Genomic DNA, 13,776 nt, shown 5'->3' with positions numbered 1-13,776 from the left:
ACCCTGTAAATACTGACACACTCCCGGGGACTCCTTGTAAATACTGACACTCTCCCAGGGACCCCCTGTAAATACTGACACACTCCTGGGGAACCCACTGTAAATACTGACACACTCCCGGGGACCCACCTGTAAATACTGATACACTCCCGGGGACCCCCTGTAAATACTGACACACTCCCTGGGACCCCCTGTAATATTACAGACACACTCCCGGGGACCTCCTGTAACTACTGACACGCTCCCGGGGATCCCCTGTAATTACTGACACACTCCGGGGACCCCCTGCAAATGCTGGTCCACTCCTGAAGATCAACTGCAAACACTCTGGGGTGCATCAGTGCCATGATTAAGCTCCTGACTGGTTAAACCAGAGGTACCGCTGCTGCAAGGTTTAAAAAGTGGAGAGTAAGTGGCCTCAACATTCAGGCAGCGTTATGGTGTGGCTTCAAAGAGCTGTAGTAAACTTGAGGTCAATAGGGGTTACAGGGCAAACTCTCCAGAGTCTTGCCTGACACATTGGCTGGTGTGTAAAGGGTACTGTGCTGCCTTCTGAGTCTTGACCATGGGCCATTCAAACATATCACCACAGTGGGAGGGGAATGTCAGACATGCTTAGTACTTGGAAGCTGTGGCTCGCTCCCCTTGACTAGCCTGAACTGGTCACTCCTTGAGGGCCTCCCTCTGCTTCTCAGCAACCACTTCTCACCCCTCATCCTCGCCAGAGGCACAGTGTCAGCCGTGGCTCAGTGGGTAGCACCCTCGCCTCTGAGTCAGAAGGTTGTGGTTTCAGGTCCCACTCCGGAGACCTGAGCACAAAAAATCCAGGCTGACACTCCAGTGCGGTGCTGAGGGAGCACTGCACTGTCGGAGGTGCCGTCTTTCGGATGAGATGTTAAACCGAGGCCCCGTCTGCTCTCTCAGGTGGACGGACATAAAGGATCCCAAGACACTCTTTCAAAGAAGAGCAGGGGAGTTATCCCCAGTGTCCCAGTCAATATTTATTCCTCAATTAACATCACTAAAACAGATTATCTGGTCATTGTCACATTGCTGTTTATGGGAGCTTGCTGTGCGTAAATTGGCACCCGCATATCCCACATTACAACAGTGACTACACTCCAAAAGTACCTCATTGGTTGAGATGTCCAGTGTTCGTGAAAGGCACTGTATCAATGCAAGTCTTTCTTCTTTCTTGACCAACAGTACTAAAAATAAAACAGATTATCACAGAGCTGTGTGTGGGAGCTTGCTTGTGCACAAATTGCCTGCCGCATTTCCCACATTACAACAGTGACTACACTTCAGAAAGTATTTCATTGGCTGTAAAGTGCGTTGGGACATCCTGAGGTTGTGAAAGGCGCTATATAAATGCAATTTCATTTTGTTTCCTACTCTAGATGTGCCAGGCGAAGCAAAACCAGGCACCAGCAGAACTGGTCATTATCATTGCTGTTTGTGGGTGCTTGCTGTGCACAAGTTGGCTGCCGCGTTTCCCACATTACAACAGTGACTACACTCCAAAAGTACTTCATTGGCTGTAAAGTGCTTTGGGACATCCAGTGGTCGTGAAAGGCGCTATATAAATGCAAGTCTTTCTTTCTCAACACCCTTAGAGCATGTGCTGGCACTCGCCCTTGCAAGCACCACTCTGGAGACATCCATCCCAGGGGAATTAAGACTGAACTAGAGGGGAGTGACACATAAGAGAATCAGAGAGCAGGAGCAGCCGGTGGTGGAGCATGAAGAAGAAGATGCAAGAGTAAGGATAGACCACCGCTGAGGAGACTAAGCAGCCTGTTTTTTAAAGGATGCTTGCAGAGCATCAGACCCAGGCGCCGTGTCTGACCGTGAGCTGCAGTTGTTGGATTGAGTGGAGGAGTCCGCTGCCTATTTGTGCAATCGCATGCTGGATGGCTTTGCACAGCAGTTCACCCTGGAATTCATGGCCCCCACCTTCTAACAGTGGTCGTAAGGTCAGTCTGTGCTGCTTCCGTGGATGCTGCTAGAGAGGCTTGCAGCACCCGATTTGAAGAGGGCCGTCTCTTCTGGTCTCCAAGCCTTTGGGGTTGGTTTTCAAACAAGTATCTCATGGGGCTTCACTGATCTCACTGGTAACCATTAGGTCTGCTTTCCTGCAGATCAGTGGCCGTGTGGAGACGATGCCCACTCCCAGTGGCGTAGCCGGAATGGGCATGTATGGTGCTGGTTTCCCTCAGGATGGCACCACATTCAAGCCCATCCGTCAGACTCCTCCCTCCACAAGTGGCTGTGGGGATACAGAGCCAGGCCGCCCAAACAGCTGCATCAAAGGTGCTTGGATGTGCACTTGAAGTGCCATAACCTGCAGAGTTATGGACCTAGAGCTAGTAAGTGGGATTAGACATCATAACCTCTTGTTAGCTGGCGCAGATACGATGGTATGTATTTCAGGGAATCGAATACGGCCAGCGTGATCTCCTGGACTAGATTCGATCGCCTGGATGTGTCGGAGAGGAATTTTCCCAGATTTTTTTTTCCCCCTAAATTGGCCTGGATTTTTATCTGGTTTTTGCCTCTCCCAGGAGATCACATGGCTCCGGTTGGGGTGGAATGTAGAATGTTTCGGTGTAAGGGGTGTCGCAGTTGTGTGAGGCGGTCTGGTTGGGCCGGGTGCTCTTTACCTTTCCGCCATTGTTCATGGGTTTATAGGTTTACATGTAACCTTCAGGGCTGCTGACCGAGGGCCGTGCGGTTCTTTGTCGGCCGGCGCGGACACGATGGGCCGAAATGGCCTCCTTCTGCGCTGTAAATTTCTATGCTTTTATGTTTCTATCTCCGGACCTAGCTCCCATGAGGCTTGTATAGGAATGCAACAGCCAGCCGTTTCACATACTGCCGCGATTCAAGTAGCACCTTGGAGAAGCACGAGCTGGATTTAGAAGTTCACACATCCCTGTCCCACCTGCCAAAAGACGACGCCAGCTTTTGATTAGTAGACAGCAACAGAGACAATGTGCCAGTCGGTTGACAAGTCTGGTGACCGTGGGGACTCCCTGCTATTCCCTTAGGGTCCAGCGACGCCAGTTTGAAACCTTGTCCTATTGAGCACCAATCAGCTCGTTAATCAACAAATACAGAAAAAATGGAAAATGCAGAATTTTCATCAAGACATTCTCATGGAGCCCAGGAGGCCCAGCCCCAGATAGACAAGACTTTGGGGGAAACAATGTGAAAAACTAAACACTTCCATAGTCATTCACTGGCAACTCGTGCTTTCTCCTTCCTTTACATGTGTCAGCCGTGACTCAGTGGGTAGCACCCTTGCCTGAGTCAGAAGGTTGTGGGTTCAAGTCCCACTCCAGGGACTTGAGCACATAAATCTAGGCTGACACTCCCAGTGCAGTGCTGAGGGAGCACCGCACTGTCGGAGGTGCCGTCTTTTGGATGAGATGTTAAACTGAGGCCCCGTCTGCTCTCTCAGGTGGACGTAAAAGATCCCATGGCACTATTTTTAAGAAGAGCAGGGGAGTTCTCCCTGGTGTCCCGGCCAATATTTATCCCTCAATCAACATCACTAAAACAGATTATCTGGTCATTGTCACACTGCTATTTGTGGGAGCTTGCTTGTGTGCAAATTGATTCAATCGTGACTTTCAAAAGGGAATTGGATAAGTACCTGAAGGAAAAAAATTTGCAGGGCTATGGGGAAAGGGCAGGGGGAGTGGGACTGGCTGAAGTGCTCTTGCAGAGAGCCGGCACGGGCTTAACAGGCTGAATGGCCGCCTTCTGTGCTGTAACCATTCTATGATTCTAGTAGTTGAGGCAAATAGCATAGAGGCATTTAAGGGGAAGCTAGATAAGCACATGAGGGGAAAAAGGAATAGAGGGTTATGTTGATGGAGTGAGATGAAGTAGGGGTGGGAGGAGGCTCGTGTGTTGCACAAACCAGCATGGACCTGTTGGGCTGAATGGCCTGTATATACTTTAATACCTTGTAACTCGAAATGGAGCAGAGCATAAAATGAATCTCTGAAGTTCTAAGGGAGAGCTGCAGAGAAAAGATTTCTCTAAATGGTTACAAATACTTTCTGCAGTTAGTTGGCGATTGTATTTCATGATGATTGCTGGTGACTACAGTGTGTAATTGTGATGAAAAATGACACTCTCCAAACATTTCTGAACGTAGCCCAAGATTAGACCAGAACCTACAATGGGAATGTTTCGTTTCAACTTTTTTAAAGGTTGACAGTGTACAGGAAATGACTTGTAAAAATGTTTTGCTAGAGCTCAAAGATTTTAAGATCCAATTTTGCTTTTAAATACCCAAAAATAACCTCCTTGTTCGTGTGCATTGTGTGGCCGTTGGCAATGTGATCATTCCGAATATGATTTGTGTGTTAAAATTGGCCTGTGGCATGCAGATTTAAGAATTACTAATGGAGAGTGAATGTATTTATTTTAATGTCCACCGTGGCAAAGTGCCCCAGATGCTAAGGATAGAACTTCCTTTGTTTCTCGTGAAAAATCCAACAAATTCAGAAACCGAGGCCTAGACATTCATCCCGGCCGGTGGCGCAAAACCGGGCGTTATCGTTTTGGCTGCCCATTATACGCAGCGCCTGAGATTCAGTTCCTGTGCAGTCAACCCGATCTGATAATACCCGCTTTACGCCAACACCCGAGACTCATTTCTCGACCATTTTCTTTGGGGGGTTTAAAAAAACAGACTTTGGGCAGCCTAATTGGAGGCTTTAAGATTGTGAAAGGAATTTACAAAGTTGAACTGGGGAAATTATTGACTCTGGTGAAGGTTTCGAATACCAGAGAATGGGAGTTTACAAATGTGGGAGTTCGGAGGAAAGGAAAAGTCAGGCAGGACATTTCAACGGGTAACTGAGTCGTGGAATGAGTTAGCAGCAAAGGACATTGAAGTGGATAATGTAATGGGGTCAAAGGACAATTGGATGTGGTTCAGGAGGGAGAAGGGATTGAGTGATACCTGCAGAGATTATTTATTATTATATTTTATTATATTAATAAAAGGTTGTTCTTGGAACAGAGAAGGCTAAGGAGATTTGATAGCGGTGTTTAAAATCATGAAAGGTTTAGATACAGCAAATAAACAGAAACTGTTTCCAATGGCTGGTCGATAATGAGAGGGGACAGATTTAAGATGATTGGCAAAAGAACCAGAGGCAACATGAGGAAAGGTTTTTTTTTATGCAGTGAGTGGTTAGGATTTGTTATGCACTGCCATTCAGTAGTAGCCTTCAAAAGGGAATTGGATAAATACTTGAAGGAGAAAAAATTGCTGGGATATGGTGAAAGAGCAGGGAATGGGACTAACTGGATTGCTCTTCGAAATAACTGGCGCAGTCTCGATGGGCCGAGTGGCCTCCTCCTGTGCTGTACTGTTCTATGATTCCATGATTCGATGTCAGTGGAGATAGGATGTGGCTTACAAACAGCTTTGTAAATGGGCAGACTTGTAATCAATGATAAAACGATTCCAGTTGGACACACAGGTACATGCTGGGAGCTAACGCCCCCTTACTTGGATCTCTTCAGCTAACAACAGTTGATGGGCTGAGCCAGGTGATGTTACGGAGGTGGAACTAGGTGGTCTTGATGAGGGATAGGATATGATGTCGGAAGATCAGCTCGGGGTCAAATATTCATCAAGGTCTGGTTCAGCCTCAGACAATGGCGGGGATCAAAGACAATGACTTCGGTCTCCCCAATATTTAATTTCTGCTCATCCAATACTGAATGTTGGACAAGAAGCGTGAAGGCAGTGGAAGGGTCGAGAGAGGTGGATTTTAAATTGAGAAACCTAAATGAAAGGCCAAAGCTCATAGTGTAAGACATTGCCAATGTTAACAAGTGTAGGACAGTATAGGAGCTAGGTTCCTATGAAGACGGCCTGTTGTCAGCCATGCTCCTGTTGGTAGCAGCCTCACCTCTGAGTCAGAAGGTTGTGGGTTCAAGTCCCACTCCAGGAACTTGAGCACATAAATCCAGGCTGACACTCCAGTGCAGTGCGGAGGGAGTGCTGCACTATTGGAGATGCTGTCTTTCAGATGAGACGTTAAACCGAGACCCCGTCTGCCCTCTCAGATAAAAGATCCCATGGCACTTTTTCGAAGAAGAACAGGGGAGTTATCCCAGGTGTCCTAGCTAATATTTATCCCTCAATCAACATCACTAAAACAGATTATCTAAAACATATTAACATAACTAAAACCGCCTTTTTCCACCTTAGTAATATTGCACACCTCCACCCTTGCCTCAGCTCTTCTGCTGCTGAAACCCTCATCCATGCCTTTGTTACCTCTAGACTTGACTACTCCAACTCACTCCTGGCCGGCCTTCCACATTCTACCCTATGTAAACTTGAGGTCATCCAAAACTCAGCAGCCCGTGTCCTAACTCGCACCAAGTCCCGCTCACCCATCACCCCTGTGCTTTCTGACCTACATTGGCTCCCAGTTAAACAACGCCTCGATTTCAAAATTCTCATTCTTGTTTACAAATCCCTCCATGGACTTGTCCCTCCCTACCGATGTAATCTTTTGCAGCCTCACAATCCCACAAGATGTCTGCGCTCCTCAAATTCTGGCCTCTTGAACATAAGAACATAAGAACATAAGATTTAGGAACAGGAGTAGGCCATCTAGCCCCTCGAGCCTGCTCCGCCATTCAACAAGATCATGGCTGATCTGGCCGTGGACTCAGCTCCACTTACCCGCCCGCTCCCCGTAACCCTTAATTCCCTTATTGGTTAAAAATCTATCTATCTGTGATTTGAATACATTCAATGAGCTAGCCTCAACTGCTTCCTTGGGCAGAGAATTCCACAGATTCACAACCCTCTGGGAGAAGACATTCCTTCTCAACTCTGTTTTAAATTGGCTCCCCCATATTTTGAGGCTGTGCCCCCTAGTTCCAGTCTCCCCGACCAGTGGGAACAATCTCTCTGCCTCTATCTTGTCTATCCCTTTCATTATTTTAAATGTTTCTATAAGATCACCCCTCATCCTTCTGAACTCCAACGAGTAAAGACCCAGTCCACTCAATCTATCATCATAAGGTAACCCCCTCATCTCCAGAATCAGCCTAGTGAATCGTCTCTGTACCCCCTCCAAAGCAAGTATATCCTTCCTTAAGTAAGGTGACCAAAACTGCACGCAGCACTCCAGGTGCGGCCCCACCAATACCCTATACAGTTGCAGCAGGACCTCCCCGCTTTTGTACACCATCCCTCTCGCAATGAATGCCAATATTCCATTTCCTTCCTGATTATACCTGCAAATGAACTTTTTGGAATTCATGCACAAGGACCCCCAGGTCCCTCTGCACCGCAGCATGTTGTGGTCCCAGCACCGATCCCTGTGGCACACCACTAACCACCGATTTCCAACCCGAAAAGGACCCATTTATCCTGACTCTCTGCTTTCTGTTAGCCAGCCAATTCTCGATCCATGCTAATACATTTCCTCTGACTCCGCGTACCTCTATCTTCTGCAGTAACCTTTTGTGTGGCACCTTATCGAATGCCTTTTGGAAATCTAAATACACCACATCCATCGGTACACCTCTATCCACCATGCTTGTTATATCCTCAAAGAATTCTAGTAAATTAGTTAAACATGATTTCCCCTTCATGAATCCATGTTGCGTCTGCTTGATTGCACTATTCCTATCTAGTTGTCCCGCTATTTCTTCCTTAATGATAGCATCAAGCATTTTCCCCACTACAGATGTTAAACTAACCGGCCTATAGTTACCTGCCTTTTGTCTGCCCCTTTTTTTAAACAGAAGCGTTACATTAGCTGCTTTCCAATCCGCTGGTACCTCCCCAGAGTCCAGAGAATTTTGGTAGATTATAACGAATGCATCTGCTATAACTTCCGCCATCTCTTTTAATATCCTTGGATGCATTCCATCAGGACCAGGGGACTTGTCTACCTTGAGTCCCATTAGCCTGTCCAGCACTACCCCCCTAGTGATAGTGATCATCTCAAGGTCCTCCCTTCCCACATTCCGGTGACCAGCAATTTCTGGCATGGTTTTTGTGTCTTCCACTGTGAAGACCGAAGCAAAATAATTGTTTAAGGTCTCAGCCATTTCCACATTTCCCATTATTTAATCCCCCTTCTCATCTTCTAAGGGACCAACATTTACTTTAGTCACTCTTTTCCGTTTTATATATCTGTAAAAGCTTTTACTATCTGTTTTTATGTTTTGCGCAAGTTTATTTTCGTAATCTATCTTTCCTTTCTTTATTGCTTTCTTAGTCATTCTTTGCTGTCTTTTAAAATTTTCCCAATCTTCTAGTTTCCCACTAACCTTGGCCACCTTATACGCATTGGTTTTTAATTTGATACTCTCCTTTATTTCCTTGGTTATCCACGGCTGGTTATCCCTTCTCTTACCGCCCTTCTTTTTCACTGGAATATAATTTTGTTGAACACTATGAATGAGCTCCTTAAAAGTCCTCCACTGTTCCTCAATTGTGCCACCGTTTACTCTGTATTTCCAGTCTACTTTAACCAACTCTGCCCTCATCCCACTGTAGTCCCCTTTGTTTAAGCATAGTACGCTCGTTTGAGACACTACTTCCTCACCCTCAATCTGTATTACAAATTCAACCATACTGTGATCACTCATTCCGAGAGGATCTTTTACTAGGAGATCATTTATTATTCCTGTCTCGTTACACAGGACCAGATCTAAGATAGCTTGCTACCTTGTAGGTTCTGTAACATACTGTTTTAAGAAACAATCCCGTATGCATTCTATGAATTCCTCCTCAAGGCTACCCCATGCGATTTGATTTGACCAATCAATATGTAGGTTAAAATCCCCCATGATTACTGCCGTTCCTTTTTCATATGCCTCCATTATTCCCTTGATTATTGCCCGCCCCACCATGAAGTTATTATTTGGAGGCCTATAAACTACACCCACCAGTGACTTTTTCCCCTTACTATCTCTAATCTCCACCCACAATGATTCAACATTTTGTTCATTAGAGCCAATATCGTCTCTCACAACTGCCCTGATATCATCCATTATTAACAGAGCTACCCCACCTCCTTTCCCTTCTTGTCTATCTTTCCAAATTGTCAGATACCCCTGTATGTTTAATTCCCAGTCTTGGCCACCCTGCAGCCACGTTTCTGTAATGGCCACAAAATCATACCCATTTGTAATGATTTGTGCCGTCAACTCATTTACTTTATTTCGAATGCTGCGTGCGTTTAGGTAGAGTGTTTTAATACTAGTTTTTAAATCATGATTTTTAGTTTTGACCCCTCCTGCAGCCCCTTAATATTCATACATATAATTGTCCCTTCCTATCACCTTGTGGTTTACACTTACCCCAGTGCTACTATGCTCTGTTGCCTCCTGCCTTTTGCATTCTTTCTTGGGGTCCTATTCATCTGAGCTCTCACCCACTCTAACTAGCTCAGAGCCCTCTCCTGGTTTCCGAATACTCCTTGCATTGAGGCACCGAGCTTTCATGCTTGCCTTTTTATTACACTTTGACCCTTTAAAATTTTGCTGTACAGTGGCCCTTTTTGTTTTTTGCCTTGGGTTTCTCTGCCCTCCACTTTTACTCATCTCCTTTCGATCTTTTGCTTTTGTCTCCATTTTGTTTCCCTCTGTCTCCCTGCATTGGTTCCCATCCCCCTGCCATATTAGTTTAACTCCTCCCCAACAGCACTAGCAAACACTCCCCCAAAGGACATTGGTTCCAATGACACAGCCTTGCTTGACCCTGGTTTGCACGTGTATTGTGTCCGTGGTGAATCTGTTGATTAGAATCACGGCTTGCATGTCATCGTGAAGTAGGCGGAGGATGGTGACGAATTTTTGATGACAGCCGAATTTGAGAAGGACACTCCATAATCCCTCACGGTTGAGAGTCAAAGGCCTTTGTGAGGTCAAAGAAAGTCATGTACAGAGGTTGATGCTGCTCCCTATATTTTTCTTGGATTTGTCGCACGGAGAAGATCATGTCCGTTGTGCCCCGTAGTGGGCGAAATCCGCATTGTGACGCTGGGAGGAGCTCATAACTGCTCAACCATCGGTGGCCATGCCTTCAGCTGCCTGGGCCCTAAGCTCTAGAACTCCCTCCCTAAACCTCTCCGCCTCTCTACCTCTCTTTTCTCCTTTAAGACGCTCGTTAAAACCTACCTCATTAAACAAGCTTTTGATCATCTACCTTAATTTCTTCTGTGGCTCGGTGTCAAATTTATGTTTGACTGTAACACTGTTGTGAAGCGCCTTGGGACGTTTTACTATGTTAAAGGCGCTATATAAATAAAAGTTATTATCTGGTCATTATCCCATTGCTGTTTGTGGAAGCTTGCTGTGCGCAAATTGGTTGCTGCATTTCCTACATTGTAACAGTGACTGCAACTCAAAAATATTTCATTGGCTGTAAAGTGCTTTGGGTTGTCCTGTTGTTGTGAAAGGTGCTATAGAAATGCAAGTCTGTCTTTCTTTAGTTCACGGGACCTCATCTGTCCAGAATAACAACCCTTCAGTCTTCCCTATTACAGATTGAGAAGTAGTGGTTATGTGAAGCTTGGTTTGAAAAGCCTGTAAACTATAGGAGGAACGGAAGGTTAAAGTTCCACAGGTTTGAAGTCCTAGGAGAGAATGAGTTAGAATAGGATACTGTGTGGTGAGTCTTGTAGCCACCACATACGATATGGCTCCAACAGCATGTATGTGAGCAAAACCAACAACCTCTCCACCAAACCCAAAGGGAAGAATAAAAAAGGTGACAAGTAAGTGTTTCCTTGAACTGCTAAAGATTTCCTAACCTTTCATCAGAAGCTTCGTGCCACAAGAATCTGCACTGCACATAATGAGCGACTGTACAAACTCGAGGTATGACTTATTTGGAGCTTCGAAAGTACAAGAGGGGAAAGTTCAACACTTGATATGATCACAATACACAGAGCTATGGCAGCGTTCCAGGGAAAAGGCATCCTGTTCTCTTTGAGCGGGATGCTGTGTGCCATTGTACTTGCCGAGCCTCCTATAACATGAACTGATCCTGTGCGTCATCCCGAGTGTCGATAGCAGTCTGTTTGTCTTGGGAATGCGGTCACGGTCACTGTCTTTAAAACTGGGAGTAAAGTCTCTCTGGTCTTCTGATTGGAATTCAGATGTCCTGTTCGGGGCATGAATGAAATCAGATGATCAGAAGGAATCAGATGAAATAAGTAAATGATACATTTACGCAACCAAGTAATCAATGTTGCTCCCGCTGATAACTTTACATAATGGCCTGCACAAAGAAAGCCCTTCAGCCTATTTGATCTCATCTTTCAGAATGCCAACCCTGTTACGTTTGGAATAACTCCACAAGACTGTATATCTTAAGCTCAAACTGTTGTGACCTTGGTCTCTTTATTGTAACTCCAGAGTGAGGAAGCAGCATGGTGAATCACCTTTTATACCTGCTTGCCCCAGGATGCACAGGTGACCCTTAGGTCTCCCACAGGTGCACCCCCTGGCGGCAAGTCTTACACGTTGGTAATGTTTACATACATAACAAACCCTACTCTCTTCCCATGACAGCATCTAGTTCTTTTTGAAATTACCCCAGTGTCCCGGCCTCGGTCACCCTCTGTAACTCCCCATTCCAGCGGATGATCACCCTCTGTTCGGAGAAATACTTCCTGGTGGCTGTCCGAAACTTCACAATCCTGAATTCGTGCCCTCTTGTCCCGCTGCCTCTGTGTGTCTAAAATGATTGTTTCAGGTTTATCTTACATAAGAAATAGGAGCAGGAGTAGCACAATATCGGGAGCTCCAATTCCTCTCGGTGGGGGGTGGGGGTGGGGTGGGGGCGTGGGTGGGCGTGGGTGGGGGTGTGGGGGCGTGGGGGTGGGGTGTGGGGGGTGGGGGTGGGGTGGGGTGTGGGGGGGGGTGGTGGTGGGGTGGGGGGGGTGGGGTGGGGTGGGGAACCGGGGAACCGGGACGGTAAGCGCGGGACTTTTCCACACTAGGCGGCCTTTCCTAAATCTATGGAATTCTCTGCCCCAGAGAGCTGTGGAGGCTGGGTCATTGAATATATTTAAGGTGGAGATAGACGGGTTTTTGAGCAATAAGGGAGTAAAGGGTTATGGGGAGTGGGCAGGGAAGTGGAGCTGAATCCATGATCAGGGCAGCCATGATCTTAGTAAATGGCGGAGCAGGCTCGAGGGGCCAAATGGCCTACTCCTGCTCCTATTTCTTATGTAGCGCTGATGTGAGCACAGGGCCCTCCCCTTCCGTTAAAGAGGAGGGCACGCTGCGAGCTCGGCAGTGGGGCAAGGGGCCTCCACTAGGCCACCGGGGATGCAGGGTGCCGTGGCCGCAGCCCAATAAAGAAGCGGAGTGCCGGGCTGCACCAACGCGGCACGGATCCTGCGGAATACACAACGGAAGGCCATCGACAGGGTAAAAAATGGCATCGCGCACCTCCCCTTTACTTTTCGCCCTGCAAGTTGAGTGTGTCCCAGTTCGCGACCCTCATGAGGCGCTGTCCAATTTCCGCTACGGGGCGACAATGGGTCGCTTTGCACGGCAGCCCGGGGGTGCTTCCAGCAGGAGTGGAGCACTGCCGATTTTGCCCCTCTGCTAACTCCCGTGCAATTTCGTGGGAGCCGGTACAGTGCCCCCCCTTGGGCGAGAAATCGTTTGTTTGTGCCTCCCATTAGTGGGTGCAATGTGAATTTCTCCCCGTCTTTTGAATTTTCTCATTCCTCATTTGCGTTATTCCGCAAAGAGCGTCGGCAAGCAGCTTGCTCTCAAATCTCTGAGTGTTGTTGGATAAGAGCCATCATAAGACTGAGACAGGGTCACAGGGTGTAACCCTGTTCCTCATCCTGTATAGACCAGTACCTGCCCTCTACTTCCATTGACTTCTGACCTTTCCAAAAATGGGAGTGTTGCTGTGTGTGGTATTATGGCAGCAGACACATGTCCGGACACGCACCAAGTTGTACTGCATTGCCTTGCATGGACCTTTCCTGCTCCAAGATGTGTTTAATGTGGATTCTCCTCACCAAGGGCATTTTCACATGAGCCAATTAATTTTTTTAGGTCTATTTAGAGGAGAACTTGCTGGTTTTGCGTATGGTAATGGTGTCTGACAGACCATCCCAAATAATAAGTTTCCGCTTTGTAAAGGGGAAGTCCTGTCTCCAAGCAATTGATATTTATAAAGCTTATGAATCTCCTCCAATATCTAGTTCCCAGCACTGACTCTTTCAGTGCTTACCAAGAACAGACTTCAAACTGGAAGTCTTCCAGTTGTTGACTCTAACCTGCAGCCTTTTGTTTGATTTTTATAGTGCCTTTCATGACCACCGGACGTCTCAAAGCGCTTTACAGCCAATGAAGTACTTTTGAAGTGTATCACTGTTGTAATGTGGGAAACGCGGCAGCCAATTTGTGCACAGCAAGCTCCCACAAGCAGCAATGTGATAATGACCAGATAATCTGTTTTTGTGATGTTGATTGAGGGATAAATATTGGCCAGGACACCGGGGATAGCTCCCTTGCTCCTCTTCGAAATAGTGCCATGGGATCTTTTATGGCCACCTGAGAGAGCAGACAGGGCCTCGGTTTAACGTCTCATCCGAAAGACGGCACTTCCGACAGTGCAGCACTCCCTCAGCACTGCACTGGAGTGCCAGCTTAGATTTTTGTGTGCAAGTCCCTGAAGTTACATGGAGACCTGGGAGTTCTAGGGTGTCCAGTTTATCCTTTCCTTTCAATAGAATG

This window comes from Pristiophorus japonicus, chromosome X (genome assembly GCF_044704955.1).
Source record: "Pristiophorus japonicus isolate sPriJap1 chromosome X, sPriJap1.hap1, whole genome shotgun sequence".
Classification (NCBI taxonomy): Eukaryota; Metazoa; Chordata; class Chondrichthyes; family Pristiophoridae; genus Pristiophorus; species Pristiophorus japonicus.
The sequence above is the reverse complement of the archived record's forward strand: the minus strand, read 5'-3'. Positions refer to the sequence as shown.